Source organism: Vipera ursinii (genome assembly GCF_947247035.1).
Source record: "Vipera ursinii genome assembly, chromosome: 4".
Classification (NCBI taxonomy): domain Eukaryota; kingdom Metazoa; phylum Chordata; class Lepidosauria; order Squamata; family Viperidae; genus Vipera; species Vipera ursinii.
This window is the reverse complement of record NC_139514.1, coordinates 21276638-21303407: the sequence shown is the minus strand read 5'-3', so window position 1 is coordinate 21303407 and position 26770 is coordinate 21276638. Positions and strand designations below refer to the sequence as shown.

The window sequence follows — 26770 nt, the reverse complement described above, 5'->3', positions numbered from 1 at the left end:
TACTTGCATTTTTACGTGCTTTCGAACTGCTAGGTTGGCAGAAGCTGGGACGAGTAACAGGTGCTCACTCTGTTACGCGGCACTTGGGATTCGACCCGCCAAACTGCCAACCTTCTGATCGACAAGCTCAGCGTCCTAACCCACTGAGCCACCCCGTAATGCACAAAAAATATTCTACTACAGACTGGAGAGAAATTACTCTTACTTTTCATTTATAGTGGTGGTGTTCTTATGGAATGCAAACATTCTGAAGGGCCTTTAGCTATGAGGAGTGACCTTTGCTTACCACTGCATATTAAAGGAAAGTGTGTGCATACAAGTGGGCCTGGGGAAGGACAATGACTCTTGCAGAAAAATACTGGGGACCCGAATAGGGGGTTGGACTAGAAGTCCTCCAAGGTCCCTTCCAACTCTCTTATTCTGGATCTGCTCTGATTCTTCCCGCCTCCCAACATTGTCAGCTTTTTCCTCCTCTGTTGGTAAACGGGGGGGGGGGGTGTCCATCAAAATTATCATAGAGAGGGGATTTTTTTCTTTTTCTTTTTGTAACTGGTTCTTTCAAAAGAAACGCCTTCAAAAGAAAAAAGAAGGAAGGCAAATGAAAATGTAACAACTTAAAAAATGTAAGATCTATTTTCTTCTTGAAGAGGAGAAGCGCGGGGGGGGGGGAAGGGGAGAACAGGCGTGTCCAGAGAGATTGAGAACAAAAACAAGGAAAGAAAAAGAAAGAAACGTGTTCGTTTCGTGCATTGACATTAATTTCTAAGCTCGCCTCCTACAGTACTGCGGAGAGAGAGAGAGAGAGAGAGGGGGGGGAAGGGAAAGGGAGAGGAGAGGTTGGCTTCGGAGCAACGGATTGGTAGGAGAGGTTGCTCCTGAAAAAGAGGGCGGTGGACCGGCCGCTCCGAATCCATCTGGAGACTCGAGCGGTCAAAAGCCAAGCGAAGCCGAGATCCCGGAGGCTTAAGGAGAGTTAGACCTTAATCCTAATAACACCCGCAAACCGGACCGGGGTGTTTTGCTGGAAACGCGGGAACTTTTTAACTTGCCAGGCGAGGAGGGATAGGATAGTTTTGAATCGGTTTCCTCTCGGGTGGGGAAGGATTTCCACGTGCCCCTGGCTACCTCCTGCGGACCGGAAAGGAGACAGGTGAGACTGTTGGCTTGGTATGTCCCGCAAATGGGCCTCTGACTCTCGACCCCTCCCCTGCCTTCTTTTCCTTTTTTATGGGTAATAGAACTTCTGGGAGGTGGTAACAGCAACCCAGAAGGCACCTTGCGGCGTTGTCAATCACACACCCCCACACTGAAACACACTCCTGTGGAAAAGCGAGGCAGTGGTGGAAGAAAGCACTTTGGGGGTGTATATGACGTTTGTTAAGAAGGTTAAGGCGATCTAAATGTGCGATTTTACAGCCTTCCCCCAGACAGACTCCTTTCAAATCTGTTGGGTGGCAGCTCCCACTCTCCCCAGCCAACATTGCCAAAGGGCTGGAATGAATGGGAATTGCATCCAAGGAGTTCGTCTGGGGAAGTGAAGATTGAAAATGTAAAAGAGCTGGAGCCATCCAATCATCCATGCAAAGCAGATTTGGAAGTGCCTAATAAAACAAATCTGGTAGAAAATATTGTATGTGGGTGGGAGATAGGGGTGGTGGTCTATTCTGTAAAATCAATTTAAGCATCTGTAAACAGAACCAGGAGCTAGCAGACTGAAATGGATTTGCATTGCAGCAATGCCCAGCATCTGGAGATTCAATGATTTAAGTTTGATCCCTGATTCTTAGTCTTAATTCAACCTTACAAATTTCCTAACAGAGTCCTTGGAATATGGGTGTGTGAATTTGTGCTTGTTTGGGTACCACCCAGATGATCAGACATACATTATTAAGCCAGGATAGATACAAATCTTCTGCCTATGCATACAAATGCGGCAAGAAAGTCTCTTAAGAAACCAGTTTCAAAAAATAATAAGGTGAATGGAACCATTTTATTTCCTAAATGATCTGATTGGAAAAAAATAGCCGCCATAAACCTTTAAGAGTTACGACCATCCTATTATTCTCAACCAGCAACTCAATTAGGAATTCATTGTCTTTCTTTCATAGTTTTCCCCCTCCATTTTAACGGGCAATAAGACTGTTTAATTAATGCATTTTTTTAAGGATTGGGGTGCCTCTTGTAAACTATTATCATCAAAGGCTAATATTAGAAGTACACTTTAATGGGAAGGAAAGTGAAGGAAACAGCAGAAACAGCTTGTGGATATTCCCAAACTAATTGTACAGAATAATGATTTTTGTGTTACTGCAAATGTTTATTATATATATTTTGTCCCCATATTCAATTATTATTTTCTCTCTTTAAAAAAGGATCAGGTGCATGTTAGGCAAAGACTGATTTATGTAGTGGTCTTCTTCTGAGGTTTGGATATTTTACTGGTATTAAATTGTGTTTTAGTCCAATAGAGAACAGGTTGATGGAATTGTGAGGGAGGGTAACGTAAGAAATCGTGTCAAAGCATCTGTTGCTGCTAAGCTTCAAAGTGTTTGACAGACTGAACATTCTTCCTTCCGTGACCTTAAATCCTCCCACCCGCCTGTTTGTTCCTTCTGAAATGTTTGAATCATCATCTTTCTCTTTCTCAGCTACTATATTTGAGCAGGGTGGATGCAATCTGAATATGAGAAAGACTCACTGTAGAATCTGAAGAGGGCATATGCCTCTGATGTTCATACATTCAAAATAAATTCTGTACCTATACAACAGTAATTTCTTTTTGTGTGCTTGTCCAGGCTTCCTAAGCCACATAGCAAGTCTGGGTGGGCGTGAAGAATGCATGTAAGTTAATTACTTACTACATTCAAGTTACAGAAGATGACCAGGAACCTGAAGATATTAGTCTTCAAATCCATAATCAGTGGCTACTTCCTCCAATCGCCAAATGGAAGAGATCACCCGATGGATTGTGGTTGTGGGAAAATAGATGCTAGATAGATCAATGCGTAACTGCCTTGAGCTGTTTGTAAAAATAATAGAATACAAATTAAATAAACCAATGTCCTCCATCAGCTCTTGAAATGGGAAACGTGGCAGCTCTTGCCCGCATTTTTTACATCCAATTCTGATCCAACTGGTAAAAGACACATTTTTATTTTCTAAAATGAGGCATAAGGCTGAAAGAACCTTTCTCTGCTGCTTTCTGCCAACATGTATGCATGATCCTTTTAACAAAAAAAGATAGGAAAAGAGTGACCATGAAGGACATTAATAGAAAACCTGGCAGTTCCACTAATAGATAGCTGATATGAGACACAGCCATAAAGAAAACTTTGTTTGGTGCTAGGTACACTGGGCAGAAAACAGTCAGAAATAGTTTACTCATGTGAAACTTTAACTTCAGCAAATCTGCCAAGGTCAGCTAGATTTAAGGTCGTCCTTCTCCAGCCTGGCACTTTCAGGATGTGTTGGGAACATAATTCCCAAAACTTCAATCAAAAGAGCTTTGTGGAGCAAGAATCAGAATTAGAGTCGCCGAATCAGTCAATTTTGCAAGAGTTGAAGTCTCTGGATTGCTAGGATTGGAGAAATCTTCCTTAAGTTATTCCTTGATCAGTACATGTTATGCAAAAATCAGCTTTTGGGGAACTGTGATGCATCCCATTTATTTAGATTTTCCAAATACATATTGTGCAATTTAGCTTTCTACTTAAACCCAGCTTCTAATCATTGTTCCACAGCTCACAATGTCAAAGACTTGTCACCTTCCTTATATTACGCATTGACCTATGTTGTTTTACTCATTTTATCTGATTCTGAAAAAATTCCCAGCACCTTTCTTATTTGTTCTGGGCCATTTTTTAAAAAAAATTATATGTGCCCCCAAATTCATTCAGATATTCATGCTGTGGGAGGGAGGGTACATAAAAGGACACTGTATTTTTTGCACTTTGATTTTCTATTACGGGACACTTTTCTAGCGGGGTGTGTGTGTGTGAAGGTCCCAATATCTACCATTGTGACACGTCTTTCTATTTACTAAGTGAAAGGTAAATTAGAGTTTCTTCCCCGCTTTATCAGTACATAAGCACAGCGGCACAGTTTAGCTTACGGGGGTACATTTAAATAACCAATGTTATATTTGAAACTAAATACCTAGATCTGTAATTATGCATAGCTGTACTAACCATCTATATACATTCCTAACTAACTGCCTCTTGAGTATAATCTTTAATAAAAATAGGAAGCAAGAGAGTCTGTTATTTGCTACTATCCTAATTATCCACCATAATCTGTTCAGTCATTTGGGGCCTATTTTTGTTTATTTGTTAGAACATTTCTTTCATGCCATTCCATTAGGGATTGTCTAAGCCAGGGGTAGGCAACGTTGGCTCTTTTATGACTTATGGACTTCAACTCCCAGAATTCCTGAATCAGCATAGCTGACTCAGGAATTCTGGGAGTTGAAGTCCATGAGTCATAAAAGAGCCGAGGTTGCCTACCCCGGTCTAAGCGGCTCGCATATAATGTTTTACAATGATTTTCAAAAGGATGTTTTAAAGAAGCAATCATTTTAAGAACCTCACCTGGCTCTGTGCTACATGGGCTGTTCTTTGTTTTTCTGTCTGAAATGTAATGATGGGCAGGAGGGGCATTTTGGCAGATTGTTGAACATTAACTTTCACTAGCTTAAGGCAATTTGCTTAATAATGAGGAATCAGGAAGTTTGACTCCAACATCTGGAAAGATACGATTTTTCTGATACCCGGTTTAAATGGTTGGATGAGTGGAATTAATGTTGGGAATTGCCTTTTGTGTACACATCTAGAAACACTTCACATTATTTTTGCGTGTATTTTGGAGATTCATAGTCATTCAGCTAACTCAGACATGTCAAACACAAGGCCCGGGGGCCGGATCCGGCCCGCAAAGTGGTTTCATGCGGCCCGCGAATAACTAATCAGATCCTCAGTCCTAAAGCATCAGTAAGTCTGGCATCTGACATCAACATAAGAACAACCCAAATTCTTGGATGCACTTGGTAGTTTCTACTTATATGTACAGATATCACAGACAGTACTGGATATATATTATCAAATGGATATTTATTATTTGCAGTTTTCTTTTTTCTTCTTCCAGGCTGCTAGAAAGGGGTGTGTGTGTGTGTGTGTGTGTGTGTGTGTGTACACTCGTGTGTAGTTTTCTTGGCAAGATTTCAGAAGTGGTTTGCGATTGCCACCTTCCTAGGGCTCAGAGAGCGTGATTGAGTCAAAGTCACCCATAGTTTTTGTGCCTAAGGTGGAACTGGAATTCATGGTCTTGGAATTCTTTATATACAGTATGTAAAACTGTATATAAATATATCTGCTAGGTTATGTTTATGGCTTGCATATTTGCATGAAAAACTTAACTGGGGTAATTTAAAATTCAAATGCCTACAGTATATTTGCATTTGCTAACTTTGGTATATAGTATTTCTAATCCTAGTTAGATTTGGTTTGTGTTTTGGAAGATTTTGTAAATCCAGCTTCAAATTAGTTTATGCTTCAGTCTATTGCTTGAATCCAGAAAATGGATTAATATAGTAACCTTGCGTATATTGGACTAGAAGACCTCCAAGGTTCCTTCCAACACTATTATTCTGTTATATGGGTATTGTACACATTTGAATTTACTCTGGTTTTCTAAATTATTTTGCCCACATACTTTATAATTTGTTTTAATCTGGCAATCATTAGAGTGGAAGTGGATGGAATCCTTATAAGTGTGTGTGTTTCCCTGTTAAATTATCAAAAACAATCATATTAATTGCATTCAGTTACTGTATTTATTTATTTTATTTATTTATTATTGGGACTTATATGCCGCCCTATCTCCCGAAGGATTCAGGGCGGCTAACAACAATAACGTACAATAAATACAGAAGTTAAAATAAAAAATTAAAATTAAAGGCCCTTGTAGAATAAATAAAAATTAAAATTAAAATAAATTAAAAATTAGAGTTAAAAATTAAAAACATAATTAAAATCCCTGTCAGTCCAGGTCAGCCAGGTGGAAAAGGAATGTTTTGAGGCCACGGTGAAAGGACTGGAGATCTGGGGCCATCCGAAGCTCAGGGCGGAGCTGGTTCCATAGGGCTGGCGCTCCCACAGAGAAGGCTCTCCCCCTGGAGGTCTCCAGCTGACATTGTCTAGCCGACGGTACCCTGAGGAGGCCTTCTCTGTGTGAGCTTACTGGGCGATGGGAAGTCGTTCCCGGCAGCAGATGGTTCTGCAAGTATCCCGGGCCTAAGCCATGTAGGGCTTTAAAGGTAAGTACCAGCACCTTAAATCTCACCCGGAGGACAACCGGTAACCAATCAGCTCACGCAAGAGGGGTGTAATATGGGAGTATCGGGGTGCTCCCATCACTACCTGCGCGGCCGCACTCTGCACTAGCTGAAGCCTCCGGGTGGTCTTCAAGGGCAGCCCCATGTAGAGAGCATTGCAGTAATCTATACGGGAGGTAACGAGTGCGTGGGTGATTGTACGTAGGGCATCTCGGTCCAGAAAGGGGCGCAACTGACGTACCAGGCGAACCTGGGCAAATGCAAATGCTTTCTGCTCCCTCTCATTTTTCTTTTACCTGATGATGTTGCCATTTGCACTGAGGCCTCAGATCTGCCACTAAAAGACTGATGCAGATAGATTTCCTTAAAAGAGGCCACTGGTGATTCTCCTGCAGTACAGGTAGTTCTTATGACCATAACTGAGCCCAAATTTTTTGTTGCTAAGAGACAAATTTCTTAAGGGAGTTTTGCCCCATTTTACGACTTTTCTTGTCATAGTTGTTAAATGAATCACTGGAGTTGTTGAGTTAGTGACACATTGTGAAGTGAATCTGGCTTTACCATTGAGTTTGCTCATCACAAGATTGCAAAAGGTGATCACGTGATCTGGGATGCTGCAATTGTCATAAATATGAGTCGGATGCCAAGTTCTGAATTTTGATCATGTGACCATGGGATGCTGGAAAAGTCATAAGTGTGAAAAACAATTGATAAGTCACTTTTTTTCAAAACTGTTGTAACTTTGAATGACCAATAAACAAACTGCTGTAAGTCAAGACTACATGTAAAATGAAAGAGGTCATTACCCACTATCATATCTTTGGAAATGAAAGTTTTGATAAAACAGCAAGGAAATACAGAGTTTTTGCTGCAGATCAGAGGTTGCCCAGGCTTAGGCAACCCTATCTGAAGAGCCACTTCAGGAGAATAAGAGCTGATACAGTCTGTTTAAAATTATCCTTATGGCCAGTCTTAATGGATAAAGAACTCTGAAATGTAGAAAGTAGTTAAAGCTTTGGTTATTAGTGGAACAGACATCTGTTTTGCATAAGTCTAAAAGATGGGCTAGAAACAACTGCATACAAGATCTTTGTTTTATAAGACAAATTTTTTTACTGCTGGCGACCTTTAAAATCACTATAAGGAGCAAGAAATACACAGCTTGAGCCATTAAAATGTTATTAAAAAGCAGCAAAGTCCAATTTAATTCTCAGCAAAATACCTGACGCAGCTGGGCATCAGAATTTCAGTGGAGTCAAGCATATAATCACACACACATTATTATTATATTGCATGCTGAATCAGATACTATGTATAATGTGACAGGTTCATTACCTTTATAAGAACAGACTCTTATGCAGTCCTCTGGTGATGGGGGATTGCCATATGTTTTTGTATAATTATGAATAGCTTTTACATGCAGAGTTCAAAAGAGTTGCTTATAACAGGTGAACCATATAAAAAAAATCCTGTGTAGCATTTAAAGGTATATCAGTACTAGCACTTCAATTGAGTGGGCGGCATAAAAGTTTACATCAATGTTAAAATATGATTCTTAAAATGTTAATGAACATAAGATTGGCTAAGCCATACAATTAATAAGTATAGCATTGGTAAACAGTTGCAAAATGCATTGAATTAATTGATAATATTAGAAAAGTTTAAATTTTTGAGCTTAATACCAAAAACGAAAGTCTCCACTCTATTGTTGTTTCTTGTGATTTATAAATGTTAAAAGAAAAAAGAAAAGAAAAACAAACTGTTGGGGGGGGAAAGGGTGTTTAATTTCTAACTTCCTTTTTCACATTCTAACCAATTTAGAATTTTAACCAAATATAAGCCAGAATTCTTTTCATTTACACAATACATCACATAGCAATGCAAATACAAACACATAATGGTTTTTAAGAGGTTCTATATTATTGTATATTCAGAAGTCAGGCTCAGTTATGACCAATGACAATGATCTTGTACTTCCTTTCTATAAGTTATGACTGAGTAGAAACATTTTGCTTTAATTTCCCAATATTTTCTTTATATATACATTTTACAGCTTGTGAGCTGTTTTCTCAGGTGTTAATTTGTTTTATATATATATATATATATATATATATATATATATATATATATATATATATATATATATATGTATATATATATGTATATATATATATATTTGCATACTATCTGTTAAAGTTTTTCTTACTTATGGTTTTATAGCTGAAAAGCTGAATTATCAGCACAAACATCTGTATATGAGCAGGAATAATTCCCAAATGAGACTTGCTACCAGGAAAATGGCATTGGATTATTGCTTAAGAGACTGGACACTCATGAACTAAAACTGCTTTGGTTAAAAAAATGTCTTTACTTTTAAATCCTAAATTATAATGTAGATTTGCATTAAAATATATACAGAATATTGTCATACGTCTTGTTCCACAAAAATACTACAACTGAAATCCATTTTTTTTAAAAAAAGAGCTTGCTTTAGCCAGAGCTCCATCACAGTTAAAAAGACTGCCTGTCATTCACTGGTATGCCAGTTACAAGTATGTATGAGTGCTAATGAAATGCAGATTGGAACAGATGGTCTATGGAGTACAGCAAGTACTGTGTTATCTGCCAGTAGTTGTTCCTGCTGGTGAGCAATGCCAAATTATGATGGAAAAAGCAAGCATAATTTGCAGGAATGCTTTGCCATGCTAAAAGTTATGCTGTAAGGAAGGAACGAGTTCATCACTATAATTATAATACTAATTTCATAAAACTGCTTATATAATTCACATTTTCTGCAATTCTGCATGAATGGAATGTTGCATATGTTACATGGTGCAGAATTGGAGTAACTTTTCATGTTGTATTCTCATTTCCTAGCAATCTGTTTTGACTCTAAACTCATTGCATTGCCCTGTACTAAGCATTTTTAGCACAAATGCAGGCAAGAGAGGGACAATTCTCTTATCAAATATACCATAGAGGAACAACATTTTAAATATACCAGTTGTTCTCGATTTATGACCACAGTTGGAACTGGAAATCTGATTGTAAGTCATTGCAGTTGTAAGTTAAGGAGCCCACATGACCTGATCTTTGTGGTAGTTGTTAAGTTAATATGATGGTTGTAAATGCAAATCCATTCATTGGAATGGGAGCTTTTGCTGGAAAAAAAGTTGCAAATTGTGGTCACATGACTACAGAATACTCAACTTGTCATAAAGGTGAGCCGTTGTCAGGTGTCCATTATGCAGTCACGAGATGGGGGGGGCGGTGGCACAACCATTCATGATGGCCAATGTGCTTTACAAGCCATAAAGCACCCGTTTTATGGCTATCATAAATGCAGTCATCAAATGATCGATTGTAAGTTGAGGTCTATCTGTATATATATTGAATAACATTGCAGTGACTGTAGCAAGGTTATCACCAATAGGAGATGGAAAACAAGTGCAGGCAAAATCACAATTTATAACAAACATTGACCTGCAGTGTCTCCATGCTTGTAGATTTATTGAATTCTCTAGGTTATCACTGATGGAAATGGAATAAAAGATACATAGTGCTTTATTGATTGCTTACATCTCTAGGACTTAATTGTTTGATTGTAGGAGTTAATTCTTTATCATTTCCCACAACATCATTTCTTGCTTAATAGCTTGCTTGAATTGTCAAATGATGCCAGCTGTTCTATCACCATATCAATAGTATCCCAGATGGATACATAAAAAAAGGAGAAACTGAGAACATGAACATAAGCTAAGTTTTTGGCTTCTCCTACTCATATCCCCAAATCTTAGGAAGGATGGCCTCTGCAAGATACCACATTATTTCATTCAGCTGGACAGGTGAACAAAGAATCCTTACCTGAGTCACAGCTTTCTGGTGACCTCATGAAGCAGTAAACAGAGAAGCCATGCCCCAAAGACAAAACTCTTTTGAATTGAGCCTCACTGCTGATGACAACATGAACACATGTTTATATTTTCTGGGCAACAGTAATAGCTTGTTCTTGCCTTTTTTTCAGGATGTTTATTTAACTCGCTTAGTAACAGAAATGTTGGGTCCATTGTGGTTGTAAGTCAAGGATTACCTGTAGTTGTTTGAAATCTTGACCACTGTCCACTAATAATTTGGACTATGGATACATATCTCTGATTCATACTTGGTATTCACATAGGAAACATACTACAAATAATAAACAGGTCTGTTGCACTATATATGACTTGATTCTCAATTTCAGTAGTAATTGAATAATGGGGAATCTGCAAACTGATCTCTGAATTTTGATAGAAAACACAATTAGCCTTCCTTTCTATGATGATATAATTAGTGAAAAGACCATTTTAGCTTTTATAGTCTACCAATACCATGACATAGTAGTAATATTTATCAAGTAAATCATTATATGGCTATTAGTTTCATTAGTTCCTGAGGGCTGGGGAGGGATTGGGAGGATGGTTACCAATGAGAAACCAAATGCCATAGAGTATTGGTAGTTTCCACTGAATGGCATACTAGCTTACAAGCAATTGTGACTAATTGTAGAAGTAGAGTTTATATAAACTTTTAAATGCATATTGAAAATGCTTACATAATGCCAACCATCTAAGCAGAATTTATACGAGATGGAATTAAGCATTAAACAAGCACATTATAAAAATGTCCTTTATGACTTTTGCAAGATTTTGGGTCCTGATAGTGAATACAGGATGCAAAAAAGATTGGTCAACCCTCTGTACCCTTTGTACCAGTTTCTGCAGCATAAACTGAAACTTTGCATATCTTTGCCCTCATCCACACAGACAAAGATAAATTGTTTTCAATTAATACTTAAGCAGAAGGTGAAATTTCTCATTGTACTTTTGTCAGAACATTTTTATTCAGGAAGGTACAGTGAAAGTAGCTATCATGGTTGCTGTTCCATTTATGTTTAGCTGGAAATACTCTTGTGGGCACCTTTAGCAGGATTTGAATAGACGTGCAAAAGACTATGCTGCAAATATTTGATTTTTTATCTAGTTTCAAAGTGAATTTGGAGGTAGACTGATCATTGACAACAGACTGGTTTATTTTTACTGAAAATAATTACATGGTTAGCCCACGCTATGGCCATATTCTCCAAAATATGGTTTTCCCCTTTGTAACTTTGATGGAGCTGCCCTGTGGTCAAAATCCTCCATCCTCTGATGCAAGGATAGCCAGTGAGTTGCCCATGGTTACTGCTTTGGGACTTTATGCCAAAACACTTTATTTGTAAGTTTCTTGATTCTTTTCATTAAAACAAAATTAACATGATAACTCAAAATTTTAAAGAACAAAGTATCAGCTTCCAACCATCTTTAATTACAGGAAAGTGACCTGGGTATCCCATTAGCTCCTAAAGAATTTTATGGCTGAAGCCTAGTTGTATGTAGGGAAGTGTGTTACCAGCCCAAAGAACAACAACTAGGCAGTTGGGATGATAAAATCTGAAAAAACAGGGTAGAAAACACAGTAAGAAGCAGCTTCATTGTTTTCTTTAAAAAGTAAAACATAAACTAATTCATTATACTGTAAGTTTCATGGAGCTTAATAGTTTAATAGGTGTTTAATTTTAACAGAGTCTTTAAGGAACCACAAGATTGTTCTTTTTTATTACTACTAACTAACACAGTTCTTCCTTTGGAAACTGTATTAAATAGATGTTATAGCCCACTATTTTGTGTGGTTCCCTTAAAGAAAAATATACATAAAGGCAACTGAGTAATTTTCTTTATTACATGTAGTGACAGTTTTTTCTAATTAAATAAAGAGACAATTTATATTTTGTTCCTTTGAGGTTCTTTGAGAATTTCCCATTTTTAACCAATTCTTCAAAAAGCATTCTGTAAACCCTAAAAGTACACCTGAAGCTAATCTTTTTGCAGGAAGATCTCAGAAGCTATACTATAATCTAAATAATCTGAAAATTAGCTTCTCAGGGTCATAGAGCAGATAGGAAGCCTTGTGAACAAGGGAAGTCCCCAGAATGGTGGATAATCTCTTGTGGTGTAAATGGCCCTGTCTGCTGCTCTATTTGTGTCAAAGGAGCCGAAAGCTTACATTTCAACAGGTGGTTGTTGTTACATGAATGGATTGAAAATATCTTATTATTACAGGTCTTTTTTAATTAAAGAAATTCTGATATATGACAGGAGTAGAAGAGTTCATAGCTTAGTTTATTGTCTGAAAGCAAGGCTGCCTATAAAAGCCTTAAGTTAGCATTTTAGGCATGCTTAGATATTCCTAGAACATACCGTGAGTGTTTATCTTTCATCAATTTGGGCAATTAAATGAAGTTTAGATGGGATGACGATAAAGGATGTTATTCGGTCAGAATTAGCAGCAAGATGAACATTATCAACAGCTTCAGGAGGAGCTTTCAGAACTGTTACCTTATCACCCCCACAAAAATTCAACAAACCATGCATTGAAAGAGGAAGATTGTGTTTGTCTATTTATACACACACTCAGGAACACATACACACAAAGACATTAGAACAGTTTTTCTCAATCTTATCAGCTTGAAGATTTGTGGATTTTAATTCCTAGAATTTTCCAGGGATGAGGTTGAGAAACACAACACTAGAGGTTACTGATGGCAGACTCTTAAGTTGTAAAGGTTGGTCTTTTCAGTGGTTGCCTATCATCATTTAATTTTAATTTAATTTTAATTTAATTATATTTTTATACTGCCCTTCTCCCGAAGGACTCAGGGCGGTGTACAGGGCAATAAATATAAAAAAGCAGAATACAAAAATTAAAAAACGATTAAATATTTAGCCCAGTTTAAAACAGTGTTAAAACATATTAAAACCCCAACCCTAACCCATCAGACCAGGTCAGAACTGCTCAAATAGATATGTTTTTAAGTCGCGCCGGAAGGAGCGGAGGTCGGGGGCCGTCCGGAGCTCAACCGGCAAGCGGTTCCATAGGTCTGGCGCGCCCACAGAGAACGCTCTCCCCCGGGGGCCACCAATTGGCATTCTTTGATCGGAGGCACCCTGAGGAGGCCCTCTCTGTGGGAGTGCACTGGACGGAGGGAAGTTGACGCCGGCCGCAGGTGTTGCCGTAGGTAATCCGGACCCATGCCATGCAGCTCTTTCAGTTTATTACAGTCTTAATCAGAAGCCAAACAAACAAATAAGTTATTCTCACCTCCAACTAAAATAATTTGACAGCAAGAAGGTGCTGAAGGGGGGAAAAATCAACTTTAAAATTGTTTTAAAAGCCTCTTAAAACATAACAGCTCTGAAATCTTGAGTGTAAAGTGGTAAAATATTATTATTGTTGTTCTTATTATTATTTTCAAGCTGAATTAATCATTCTAGCAAAGGTATCCCTGTCCTTTTCCTGACCGAAGTCCCATTCCTTAGTTTTCATGAGAGATTTGCTGCCTTTTTTAAAAAAAGGAGTGGCTGCTCAATGGAGCAAAATGCTCCCTGACAGGAAAATCAAGAGAAGGAAATCAGGATCACTGGCAGCAACAGAGCTTGAAGAGGTTGGTAGAAGTTGGAAAGAGCTGGAAGAGAGGCTCCTGATCTCTTTTCTACCTCAGTGAATCATTAGAGACTCTGTGAAAATGCTGATAAATGTTTGGTGAAGTGCAAAGAGAATTGGCAGGGCTTAGAAAGTGGGTATCTGATTGACTGAGTCCTGCTATGAAAGACTCAATATGCTGTGGAATGGACCAAGAGATTTTGAGGCAGGCTGATATCCCATTGGGACAGCTGTCCCACAACAGCATACAAGAAAGGATCTCAAAGGGCAAGGGAGAAGTCTGATCCCAGGGAAGCATGGGTGGCATGCCAGGAGAGAGACAGTGAGCTGGATGAAACACTTTTCTAGAACCAGTAAAAGTAGTTTTAGAGATTGATTTGCCACCAGATTGTATGGGACAGGTTGGTAAAGAAAGGCCAACCTGAGGACAATAATATTGCTGGTCTCCCAAACATGTGGGTGAATTGTAGGTAGTCTTGAGACGAGGTGGGGGATTGATGGATGTGCTGGAGAGGGAAGTCCGCCCAGATAAAGAGGGTGGGCCAATCCCAGCAGGGACTGGCCAAGATAAATACAATGGGGGAGTCCAGGCAATAATTTATGCTGTCCTTATTTCTGACTCTGAAAGGGTCCTGGTGGCCAATTCACTAATGACCTTAGCCTTACCATGTCTGCCTAGAATAAAATCCTATAGTAAATGAATAAAGAGACTTAGTCTATTATTACTGAAACCAGCTTGGATGAGGGTGGAGATGTTCCCTTTTCAGAAATCTGCCCTCCCAGGTTTCAAGACTTACAGCAATATTGATGCCAAAGCAAGGGGTGGGGTTGGCAAAGAGCTCTGCTGCTACTATTCTAGGAAATGAGTGCTTGAAAGTTAAATTGGACTATAAAGACAAATTTGTATGCTGGCTGTCCCGTTGCCTGCTAGGACTCCTTGCCTGGGTTCCTGAATTTGATCTCAGGCCCTAATCCTCTCATCCTTTGGTGCAAGTGGTCTCCACTCCCAGGCCTGGGGCTGGGGGACTGCACTGCCCTAGATTTCAAGGCTTCCGTGATAAACACAAACAATGAAATAATCTGAGACACAATGTACACAAGAAGTTTTACTTTGGATCTTGTGTTTGTCCCAGTAATAGATACATGATCTAGGTATTAAGAGTATCTCTTTTAGCCTTTGCTAAGATCATTTCCTTGTCCAATGAAATCGACAATCACCCAGGATCTCTATAGAGCAAACAAATTAAAATAATCTTCCTCACACATCCACTTGTAATTTCTTACTGGTTAAATATTGTCACTATGGTGAATCCAATTCTTGGTGCGATTAAAGTTTAAAGATGTTAATGTTTTGCTAAACTATATTTAAAATTATCTAGAATCGTTCAGAAGGAGGATCGTTAAGTCAGAAAACCCGCCAAGTGTTTTATTGGGTAGTATGAACAGAGGGGTGAGAATTGTTACATTATATTTGATTCTTGGAGGGAAAATTTAGATCTGGTTTCACTTTTGAACATGCTGATATTATGTATCCAATAAGCATGTTCTTTTAGGAACTTTCCTGCCTTAGAGTTCTGATTTATTTGGTCATATTGATCGGAACCTTGACAATGTACTTACATATAATCCAGCTAGCCATAGGGTAGAAAACATTAGCTCTTCAGCTGAGTTCAGTTCACTGTACTTTTTCTCTAAAACACTGGTTCCCAAACTTTGATGACTTCCACAGTGGCGATTTACTGAGAAGTTTGCAAGTCGGTCCATACAAACTGAAAGTTGTCAAGGTCAGGAAATTACTGCTCTGCACCTCTACATCTATCATTTTTTAAAATGATAATATTATGCTATCAAAGAACCGTTATCTTTCTTTGTAGGGAAAGAGCTCCAGTCTTTTTGATAGTTTTAGATTTGTTTTGTTTGTTAATTTATATATCTAGAATTTCAATGGGACATACAAAGTACTTCTCTATTTTTCCCACAACAAAACCATAGTAGATTGGGCTGAGAAAATTATGGCCCAAGGGGATTTAGTGACTGTCGAAGGAAGACTTGAGCCTCAGTGTCCTGATTCTTAGAACGTCTACTTTCTCTTGCTGATGTGCATGAATCACACCCTGGACGGTATCTCTTTACTCTCCTACCATCGGGTAGGAGATATAGGAGTATAGCCAGCCGCACCAACAGGCTGAAAAACAGCTTTTATCCGTGGGCTGTTAGGCTTTTGAATGAGAAATACCTTTTGTGAATTTTATGCAGAATTGACTTGGGAAGCCGGCGTGTGGTGTAGTTGGTTCACATGGTGTAGTAAGATGGAGGGTTTGTTGTCACTGTGTGTTGGGGGGTGGGAGCACAAAGGGAGGCTGAGCTAATCTCAATGTACACATAGTTGTACTTTGACAATAAAGGTTCATTTCATAACACCAACTCATGAACTTTGTACAACTGAAGGAGTGAAAGGTATACATAATGTGCCCTCAGCTGTCTTAAATTATAACTTTCATTATTATCTGGAAGTTATGGTGCCTATAATCCCAAACATTGTGGGCACTGGTTTAGGGAAGCATAGGGATTCATGTGAACTGAAGAAAATAGTAGTCAAATATAAAGTCATCCTTGGAAATTTTTGAATGGATTTAGTCCAGTGTTGGCAACTTTATGATGCGTGGGTTTCAACTCCCAGAACTTCTCAGCCAGAGGTTCTAAGAATTTCATTATTTCACTAATGTCTCAGATCATTTTGTGAGGTTACAATAAAATAATCCTTTTGGTCCCATTGAAGTGCTTACAGTACACTAGTGGCCAAAATTGTGGAAGCCTTTTGGGAAAAGTGTACAGTAGAAATGCCACCTTTGATTAAGTTTCCACCAATTTTTCTTCTAATTTCTTTATAATTGAAGCCCTGTTCACTAAATAATACTATTTTACATCGCTTTCTGGGTAACCAGTCAGCTTTTTAGACCATTACTTTAATTTTATTACGTTTTACAAGCTCACTAAATGAAAGAACACAAAAAAACCCAATCAACTTGATAGCGATCACATAACACACTGACAAATGTCCTCCTCTCAGCTTCAGTACATGACATCAATAACTGAATACTACTGTGATCTGATTGGCTCTTTGCCAAAACAAGATGACACCTGATTGGCTCTCTAAACACTCATGCTCATTGGCTACAATCAGATGAAGGAAAACTACCTGATATCAACCTAAGCAAGTTGTGCTTCCTTTTTCTGGTTATTTGGCTATAACTTTTCATAGAATACAGTACAGAAAATTGAACAAACTTTGTTGCATTACATTCTTTTTTTTATTGTTTTATATTTTATTTTATTTTATTTTATTTTTTTATTGAAAAGTTTTATCATACATTTTATCTTTAACAATCCCCCTCCCCCTCCCCTATCCCTCCCTCCCTACCCCTACCCCCTCATCTCCCCCCCCCCCCGACTTCCCAGAGCTAAGTACAAGGTATAAAAAACAAAAACAAAAAACAATCATAAACATCCATATGCTAACAACCATAAACTCTAAAATCTCTCTCTCTCTAGCTCATATAGGATAACTACAAACACTATTAATATAAAATATATAAAAAAAGAAAAAAAAGGAGAAAAGAAAGGAAGACTTATTCAAATGCTACATGAAACTTCTTAGTCCCATATTTGTTCTGGATACACTCAATCCATTTTCTCCACTCCATAACATAACGTTCTTGCGAGTGATCTTTCAAATAAGCCGAGATCTTTGCCATCTCTGCCAGGTCAGAAACCTTTAAAGTCCATTCTTCTATAGTCGGCAGTTCCTCCTTCTTCCAATATTGACCTACTAAGAGTCTTGCTGCCGTAATTAAATTCAACATCAGCTTAGTGTCCACAACCGTAGCATCTGTAATTATTCCCAACAAGAAAAGTTGCGGACAAAACTTTATCCTTTGCTTAAAAATCTTCTGCATATTCCACCAAATTTTTATCCAAAAAGCCTTAACCTTTTTACAAGTCCACCATATATGAAAATATGTTGCATCTTCTTCACCACACCCCCAGCATTTAGGCTGATAGTTCGGATACATACTTGCAAGCTTTTTAGGATCTAAATGCCATCTGTAAAACATTTTATAAAAGTTCTCTCTTAAATTTTGAGCTTGTGTGAATTTTACGTTCCTCACCCAAATCCTTTCCAACGTGTCCATTGTAATAACTTCTTGGATGTTTTGGGCCCATTTAATCATACAATCTTTAACAAGTTCTGTTTCTGAGTCAATTTCTATCAAAGCAAGATATATCCGTTTAATATGTGCTGGACCCTGATTTCTGATTTGCTTTATCAGATTTTCATCAGTCATTGTAAAACCATTTTTCTGATCTTCTTTCCACCTGGCCCGTAGCTGAGTATATTGAAACCAAGTTTGAACAATCTTCTCATCTCGCAAGAGGCTATATGGTTTCAAACACCAGACATTTCTTTCCAAGCTTAAAATCTCCTTGTACGTAGTCACATCATGTTTAAAACCAACATTTATATTTTCTATTGCGTGTTTTGGGATTGCCCACAATGGTATCTTACAATCTAGCTTATGTCTGTACTTCTTCCAAACTCTCAACAATGCCTGTCTTAAAATATGCACTCTAAAAACATTATCTACCTTCTTATCATACAACAAATATGCATGCCAGCCAAACAACAAGTCGTGGCCCTCAAGATTTAATAATCTCTCTTGTGTCAAATTGATCCAATCACTTATTCCTGCTAACGCAGCAGCTTCATAATATAATTTAAAATTAGGCATTTTAAGACCACCTCTTTCACGAGTATCCTGCATAATCTTAAGTTTAACTCGCGGCCTTTTCCCTGCCCAAACAAATTTATTGATACCTCGCTGCCATTCCTCCAAATTAGAATCTTTCTTAAGAACCGGTATCATTTGAAATAAAAATAAGAATTTAGGCAGGACATTCATTTTCACTGCTGCGATTCGCCCCAACAAAGACAATTGCAATTTTTCCCAGCTCTCCATTTCTTTTTGAATTTTCCCCCATAATTTTTCATAGTTATTTTTATATAACTTTGTATTAGAGGGCGACAAAAGCACCCCCAAATATTTGACCCTTTTAACAATCTCAAATCCAGTTAATCCTTCTAAGAGAGCCTTTTGCGAAGCTGTCATATTTTTGGCCAGGATTTTAGTTTTTTGTGTATTAACTTTAAATCCAGAAACCTTCCCATATTGTATTATTATCTCCATCAGGTCCACAACAGAGTTCTCCGGCTGGGTCACTGTAACAACCAGGTCATCTGCGAACGCTCTCAATCTATAATCCTGATCTCTAATTTGTATACCCTTAATTTTTTCCGAATTCCGTATTTTAACCAATAATATCTCCAATGTTAACACAAATAACAAGGGCGATAACGGACACCCTTTCCTTGTGCCCTTCTCAATATTACATGCTTCTGTCAGGCTATTATTAACTATTATTCGGGCAGTTTGTTTTTGATATAATGCCCTAATTGGTTGCAAAAAATTATCCCCAAAATTCATTTTATCTAAAACTTTCATCAAAAATTGCCAATTCAATTGATCAAAAGCTTTTTCAGCATCTAAAAAAATTAGCGCCGCAGGGATCTGGTTGTTCCTTTCCAAAAACTCTAACACATCAACTATATGCCTCACATTATTTTTCATTTGCCTACCACTAATAAACCCCGTTTGGTCCCCATGAATCACCTGTTGCAGAACCCTCATCAGTCTATTAGCCAACACCTTAGCAAATATCTTGTAGTCTGTATTTAAAAGTGATATCGGTCTATAATTTTTAACTTGAGTAGCATCTTGGTCTTCCTTCGGAATCAAAGAAATAAAAGCAGTTCTCCAAGACGGAGGCACCTTTCCCCCCCTCTGAATTGTCTGGAACAGTTCCTTTAACGGTTTTATCATCTCTAATTGTAGATTTTTGTAATAAGCCGCAGTCAAACCATCCGTACCTGGCGCTTTGTCCACCTTCAATTCCTTAATTGCTATAAGAATTTCTTCTTCTGTTATCAATTGATTAATCCCCTCTTTTTGTGCTTGCGTAAGAACCGGGATGCTAGCATTCTCCAAATATACATCAATGTCTTTTTCATTAATCTTCTCCTTAGCATATAATTTAGAATAAAAATCCACAAAAGCTTCCTTAATAAGATCCTGTTGAAACACAACCCTTTCCTTATGCTCAATTTTATCTATATTAGAAGCCCTTTGCTTTTTCCTCAGTCTATAAGCTAGCCATCTACCTGGCTTATTAGCATTGCAAAAGGTGTTGTGCCTGGCAAACCGCAAATTGGTTGCCACTTGGTCAGCCATTAATTTATCAAATTGTCCTCTTAATAGCTTAATAACCTCCTTAGTCTTCACATCCGCTGGATTCAAAATCAAAGCCTTTTCTTTTTCCTTAATTTCATTCTCCAATTCTTTCCTCCTGGCTTCCAAAGTACGTCTGTGTTTATTATTCATATATATCAACACCCCTCTCATATAGGCCTTGCTAGCATCCCAAACCATGTCCATAGAAGTATCCTTATTCATATTAATTTCAAAAAAATCCTTCATCCGCTGTTTACATTCTTCCACATTTCTCTGATTTCTAAACAAATTCTCATTTACGCGCCACGAGCGCCTATCTCTATTCTCCTTATTAATCTCTAGCCAAACTGGGCTGTGATCAGAAATAGTTCTTGCACATATCTTCACCTTCTTAATCCTAGAAAAAAAGTCATTAGTCAGCAAAATAAAATCGATCCTGGAAAAAGATTGATGTCTGTCAGAAAAAAAAGTATAATCCTTTTCATGCAAATGTATATCACGCCAAATATCTCGCAGTTCCAAATCATCCTTCATTTCAAAAAAGAATTTAGGCAGTCTAGCATGACTTGGAACGCGCTTAAAAGAACCAGCCTTGTCCATCTGTACATCCAAAACACCATTCCAGTCCCCCCTAAAAATAAACGATTTATAATCCAACTGAGTAAGCTTTGTGTGAAATAAACTAAAAAAATCAGCTTGTTGTTGATTAGGAGCATATAATCCAACTAAAAGCGCCTTTTTACCTTCTAACAGCAACTCTATCATAACGTATCTTCCATGCTTATCTGCTTCAATTAAGTCTGCTGTTAAAGCACTTTTAACATAAACAACCACTCCATTTTTCTTATTCATTGCAGAAGCAACAAATTGCGTACCCAAGCTTGAGTTCGATAAATACTTTTGGTCCATAACCCTAGTATGCGTTTCTTGCAAACATATAACATCTATCTTGAATTGTTTTAAATATTGAAAAACTTTCTTCCTCTTCTGTGGTGAATTTAGTCCATTAACGTTCCAAGTTAAAAATTTAGTCGCCATGCATGTCATCCCAAAGCTGTTGGAGCACATCTTTAATAGGCCCACTATCACCTTTAGGCCGTGCTCCTCCCACTGCTTGGCTGTAAGTACGTTTTGAAAGTTCCATAAACTTCTGCTGATCTTGTTCTTTTATTTTTTTTGCTCGTTTTAAAGCGTCACGCGTCACCCTCTGCTCTCCAGGATCAGCCAAAGAAGTTGTAGCTTGATCTCCTCCAGCACCATTCTCCTCTGTCTGTCCAGCTTCAGCCTCTTGAGGTTTTCCTTCTCCAGATCCCTTTGCAGCTTCCAGAAGTGGTAGTGGGGTTGCTTTTAAAACATTATTATAAAAATCACGCGCCTGTGTCACAGTAACCAGACGGTACCTTTTGCCTTCATGCATCGCCACCAATCCAACTGGAATCTCCCATCTGAACCTTATATCACGTTGTTTAAGTTCCTGCACAAGAAATGCAAAATCCTTCCTTCTCCTTAAAATCTTTGGAGGAATTTCTTTTAAAACCAAAACTTCTTGGTCAGCAATCACAACTTTAGTATCATAGGCAGCTTGAATAACTTCATCTCTAGTTTCCCTCTTTGCAAAATAAACCACCACATCTCTAGGTAGCTTTCTCTGTCTAGCAATCCATGAATTTACACGAAACACTTTATCCATGCATCCCTTTATTTCAGATGCTGGCTGACCCAATACTGCTTCCAGAGCCTCAGAAATCAGCTGCTTTAGGTCTTCCTTAATATTTTCTTTTAAGCCTCTGATTCTAACAGCATACTGCATCTGATGATATTGAACAAGACTCAGTTCTCTGTCCATTTTGTCTCTTAAATCTTCATTCTCCAGTACCTTTACTTCTAATATGGCATTCTTTTGAGTCAGGTCTTCCACTTTTTCATCCAGATCTTGCACACATTCAGCCACACTATGCACTGTAGACAAAATGTCTACCCTCATCGCACTGAACTTCTCTTCCATCCTCTCTTCTATTCTCTCCTCCAATTTCTCCAATTTCTCCTCCATCTTTGCCAATTTATCACCCAGTGATTCCAAAATTACCTGGGCTTGTTTTTCAAGAGCATCTTGTAAATCCTTCGATGTCAATGCAGCAGGAGGAAGCAAAGCTTGCAACGATGTCTGTTGCACCGGAGAAGTTCCAGCACTCCGAAGAGTTTTTGAGGGAGGTTTAGCCGCCATCTTTTTACTTTCACTTGTTGCGCACTTTCACTTTACATTCTTGATTAAATTATCTTTCCATTGATATATAATTTTATGGTACTACTCCAAAAAAAGTGGTGTTATTAGCCATCAACCCTCAAAAATACACTTTGCCCAAAAGGTTTCCACAATTTTGGCCACTACTGTATATGCAGAGCATTATATGTGATTAAAATCAGTTATCCTCATTGCAAATTTACAACCATGCTATATGTAGGATATGCTTTTGAATGAATACAGAATGAACTGTATCAGATGATTGTATTTACCAAGAATGCATCTAGTGCTTTTTCCATAAGTAAACAGAACTGTTAAAACAAAATTTGGACAAGAGGTATAATAGCAAATTAAAGTAAATTAAAGGGTGCTAGAATAGACTAATCTGGCAAGCCATCCTTTCCCTCTGCAGGAAGTTAGGCTTATGGAGATATTATTTTAAAGAAAAACTGGGAGGTAGTTGGAGGTTTATATAAACAAAGAACTCTTTCAGTTAAAAAAAGAAAGGCTTACCAAATATTTTTGGTATAAGATTAGAGTAACTATTAGTTTCCATTTTGAATCTCATGGAAAGCAAATTATTTTAATCAATCCACTCTTTTTTGGAGTGACAGAAGTTAATATAAATCAGGTTTAGTAGATTAGTGAAATTAACATCATTAATTAAAACAGAATTTGAAGGATGACACTTGCCAAAACCACATATCTAATCTCTATGATAATTGGTACAAGAGTAGTAGGTAGAAGTAAATACTTATAGTATGTATTATTACAGTGTTTGGGGCAATTAAAAATATAAACAGAAATCCAAGATGTTTTTCTCAGCTTGTAGAAAAAAAGCTTTACCTGCTGAATTTTTCTGTTACTTTAAATGTTCACCTTATACCACACAAAAAGTTGATAGTATTGATTATGAGTTCTAGGAAACACATACAGTTATTGTGAAACAATTTGTCAGTATGCTATTGAGCCGTGTTAGTACAATTGGGTTATTTGTTACTTGTTTAACATAAGTACTGCAGGGTAAATTGGATTACTAATTCTTATTTACTAAAAAGAAAAGTTGGAGGCTTTGTGTTAGACATTAATGCAAATAAGAATTTAAATAGGTCACAACTGCTTTTCCTCTAGAATATTAAAATTTATATATCAATAAGGTATAGTGATTTTCTGGATTTCATCCTAAAAAGCCTAAAACCTTTTTTTAACATATAAAATCTTCTCCATTTCCGCCTACTTCTATAATTAGGTGTAATAATTTCTGGAAATATATATTGCTGCTAATATAATGATTAAATGTGATTTCTTTGCAAAACATAGATTTAATAGGACATTAAAATATTGTTACATAGTAAAAGATTGTGAACAGAGGCTATAAATGCGCTTGTCAAATTATAGTATGCATAGTTGAAAATGTTTATTTCACAACCCAGATTAAAAATTTAATTAAAAAAAATCTAATTCCTTTAAATACAAAGAGCTGCATTTTCTTGGCTTGATACTGTTAAGATTCTCAAGTCATCTAATACAATAGTCCTTTTTTTTACTGTTTTAACTTTGCTATATTTTGTTCTTTCTGTGGGAAAAGTACGGTAGGAAGGCTTTCAGTATATTCTGTGAACAGATTAGTTTCTTCAAACCCACTAAGAGTTTCTCACTATATGAGAATAAAAGCCTTTTATATAGGACTTTTATCTGACGTGAAATTACCCCAAATGGTAAAGAGACGCCAAGCATTGCTTTGGTTCATCTCTTGTTCTTGTGTTGAATGTGCAAGAGAGACATGTTAAGTCAAGAATTCTTGTGTGAGGCGGATTTGGAAAGATGGCGTCCGCACTTACTCTGTTATAAATGAAAGGATGAGATGGTCTTTTCTACCTGAAAAGTGTTTTTACAGGTAATGCACTTTTAAGACCCCCAAGAATCATTATGTTTCTTTTGTTTATAAAATAACTGAGAAGTTTCTTTCTATTTTCAGTCCACATACAGTACAGCTCCCCCACCCCTGTGCCACAGACTGGTCCGTGGCCTGTTAGAAACAGGGCCACGCAAACAAGGATGAGCATGTGAAGCTTCACTTGCGCATGCATGGGATTAGGTTGCACGTGTAAAACCATCCCTCCCCCCCCAGCAGCTGCCACTGCTGCCGCCAGTCCATGGACCCAAAAAGGTTGGGGACCGCTGATATATGGAACCATAGCAAAATTTACTGGCAAAACAGTTTATTTCAAACTGGTGAAGGGACAAGGATGTCTTATAATGTTTGAAGATAGCAGACTAGCTTAGTTTGTTCAATGTAATTGAGTAGATTGTGTAATGCACACAGGTCTGGAAGAAGGGAATTTCTGGGGGCTGCTTCTCTAATTTCATCAGCTAACAAAACCTTTGCTTCATTCTTTCTAATGGTCAGATTAGCCCTGTATACTGTAAGTATTGATTTTTTATTTCATTAACAATGTGGAAGAAAATGACCACAGTCTGCAGTGGTGTTAATCCATCGTACCAAGCGAAAATATGTGATTTATTTGGTTTTGGCATAATATTTTCTATGAATCTAGTTTATAAAGCAAGAGAGGGGTCGAGTGCCATCACCAGTCTTGAGTCCCTTCACACCGATAAAAGATCTAAGTCCACCCCACCTTGAATTCCATTGACTTATCTACTGCCTATTTGCTTTGATCTTTAGTAGTTTGGATTCTTGTAGAGAGTGTTAGCATGTAGTAAACCTGTATTATTTGAATCTCCTCGACTCCTGATTTCCTGTGCTTGACAATTTAATTATTTCTCATTGAACTCTACATGTAAATCTTTGGAATATGTAAAAACCTAAGATGCACGAAAAGTACAGGTCGTCCTTGCTTAACAAACCAGGCACCTAGTGACTGTTCAAAGTTACGATGGACCCCTCCCCCCAAAGGTACTTATACTTGACAACTGGCTTACAGTTAAGGCAGCATCCCACGATCATGTGATTGTGATTTTCAACATTTTTTAAAAAGTTTCTAAAATTTACTTCTGGTTTCAGGCAGAAAACGCCCTTTGGATAAAATGGGTTTGTTTAGCCACCACATTTATTTAATGACTGCCATGTTCATCTAATAACCACTTAATGACCACTGCAAAAATCATAAAATTGGGCATGATTACAGGGTGACCCCCAATTTATGACTATAGTTCCGGGCTCAATTACTGTTACCTGTAGGTGTGCTCAGAACAGAAACTACATGAAAAAAATATAGACATATTTTCATCACCTGCATTTGCAGGTTGCTCTTGTTCATTCATGACACAGTGTATGAATTCAGCAAACTAAGGTTTATTTAACAACTGGAATTTTTAGAAAATGGGTTTGAACCAAATCATTACATGTGGGGGTTTGCATAAATATGAATCACAGAAAGCAAGTCAATGTCTAACATCTGCTGATCTACTGCCTTAAGGACTGAAGAATCTCAACCGCTTTATCTAAGGAAAAAATCTCCATGGCACACTGGATCAACATATGCTCCAGCTTCTTTGGAGAAATTAAATTAATTTTGGCATGTTCAGGCATAATAATAAATAAAAACTCAATTACAAATTCAAGTCCTGCCAACAACCACAGAAATCAGTCGTTACGCTGATTAAATTCCACGAATTGTACTGTATATCTTTATGATAATTTGTCAGCACATTCCTGTTGGGAGCCTCAGGCTTAAACTCTTTCTATGTTGGGTAGATTACATGTGATACAAAACACCACCCATCTGCAGAGAGGCAAATAAATTCTACTTATATGATTAATAGATACTGAAGAAACTTGAGATTCAGTTCTGACTGCTTTCTCTTAGATAACCTGTCCAACATTTCTGTAACTACAACTTCCAGAATTCCCAGCTAGTTTGGCCTAATATCGCACTTAGAAGAAAGCACCTGCATAGGTTTGCTTAACACTCTTCCTGATGAGAGCATTCTTGAACGCCATTTTTGTTTCTGAGAGCTGCACCAAACTTTTTTGGAAGGGAATCTCAGAAACTGAAGAGCAAAGTAGTTGGGATCGCGGCATTTTTCCCCCCAGGGTTTCTTTTGCTTTTAAAAGCTATTAAGCATATTTTAGGAATTGTGAAACTGTTTTTAATGCAATTCTTGCTTGCAATGGTGGAAAAATACCTATTTTGGGCAATGGTGATGTAGGATTCTTTTTGGATTCCCATCAATTGCCCATCTCTGCTCTAGCAAAAGAAATTACTTCTGAGGACACAGACAACTATCTTCTTCTCTTGTTCTACACCCTAATCCATGGAGGATAAGATTCCATTTAGTTCTAAAACCACTTACAAAACTGGTACGAGTGTT

General features: G+C 37.7%; 1 protein-coding gene across 1 annotated transcript in view; it reads left to right on the top strand.

Annotated features, from left to right (window-relative positions):
• Positions 1-863: 863 nt before the first annotated feature.
• Positions 864-26770, top strand: part of SPATA13 (spermatogenesis associated 13) — a 106460-nt gene continuing 80553 nt past the window's right edge. The window contains exon 1 of the mRNA XM_083362218.1: positions 864-1150. The gene's annotated coding sequence lies outside the window, so the exon portion shown is untranslated. The remainder of the gene's footprint in view (positions 1151-26770) is intronic.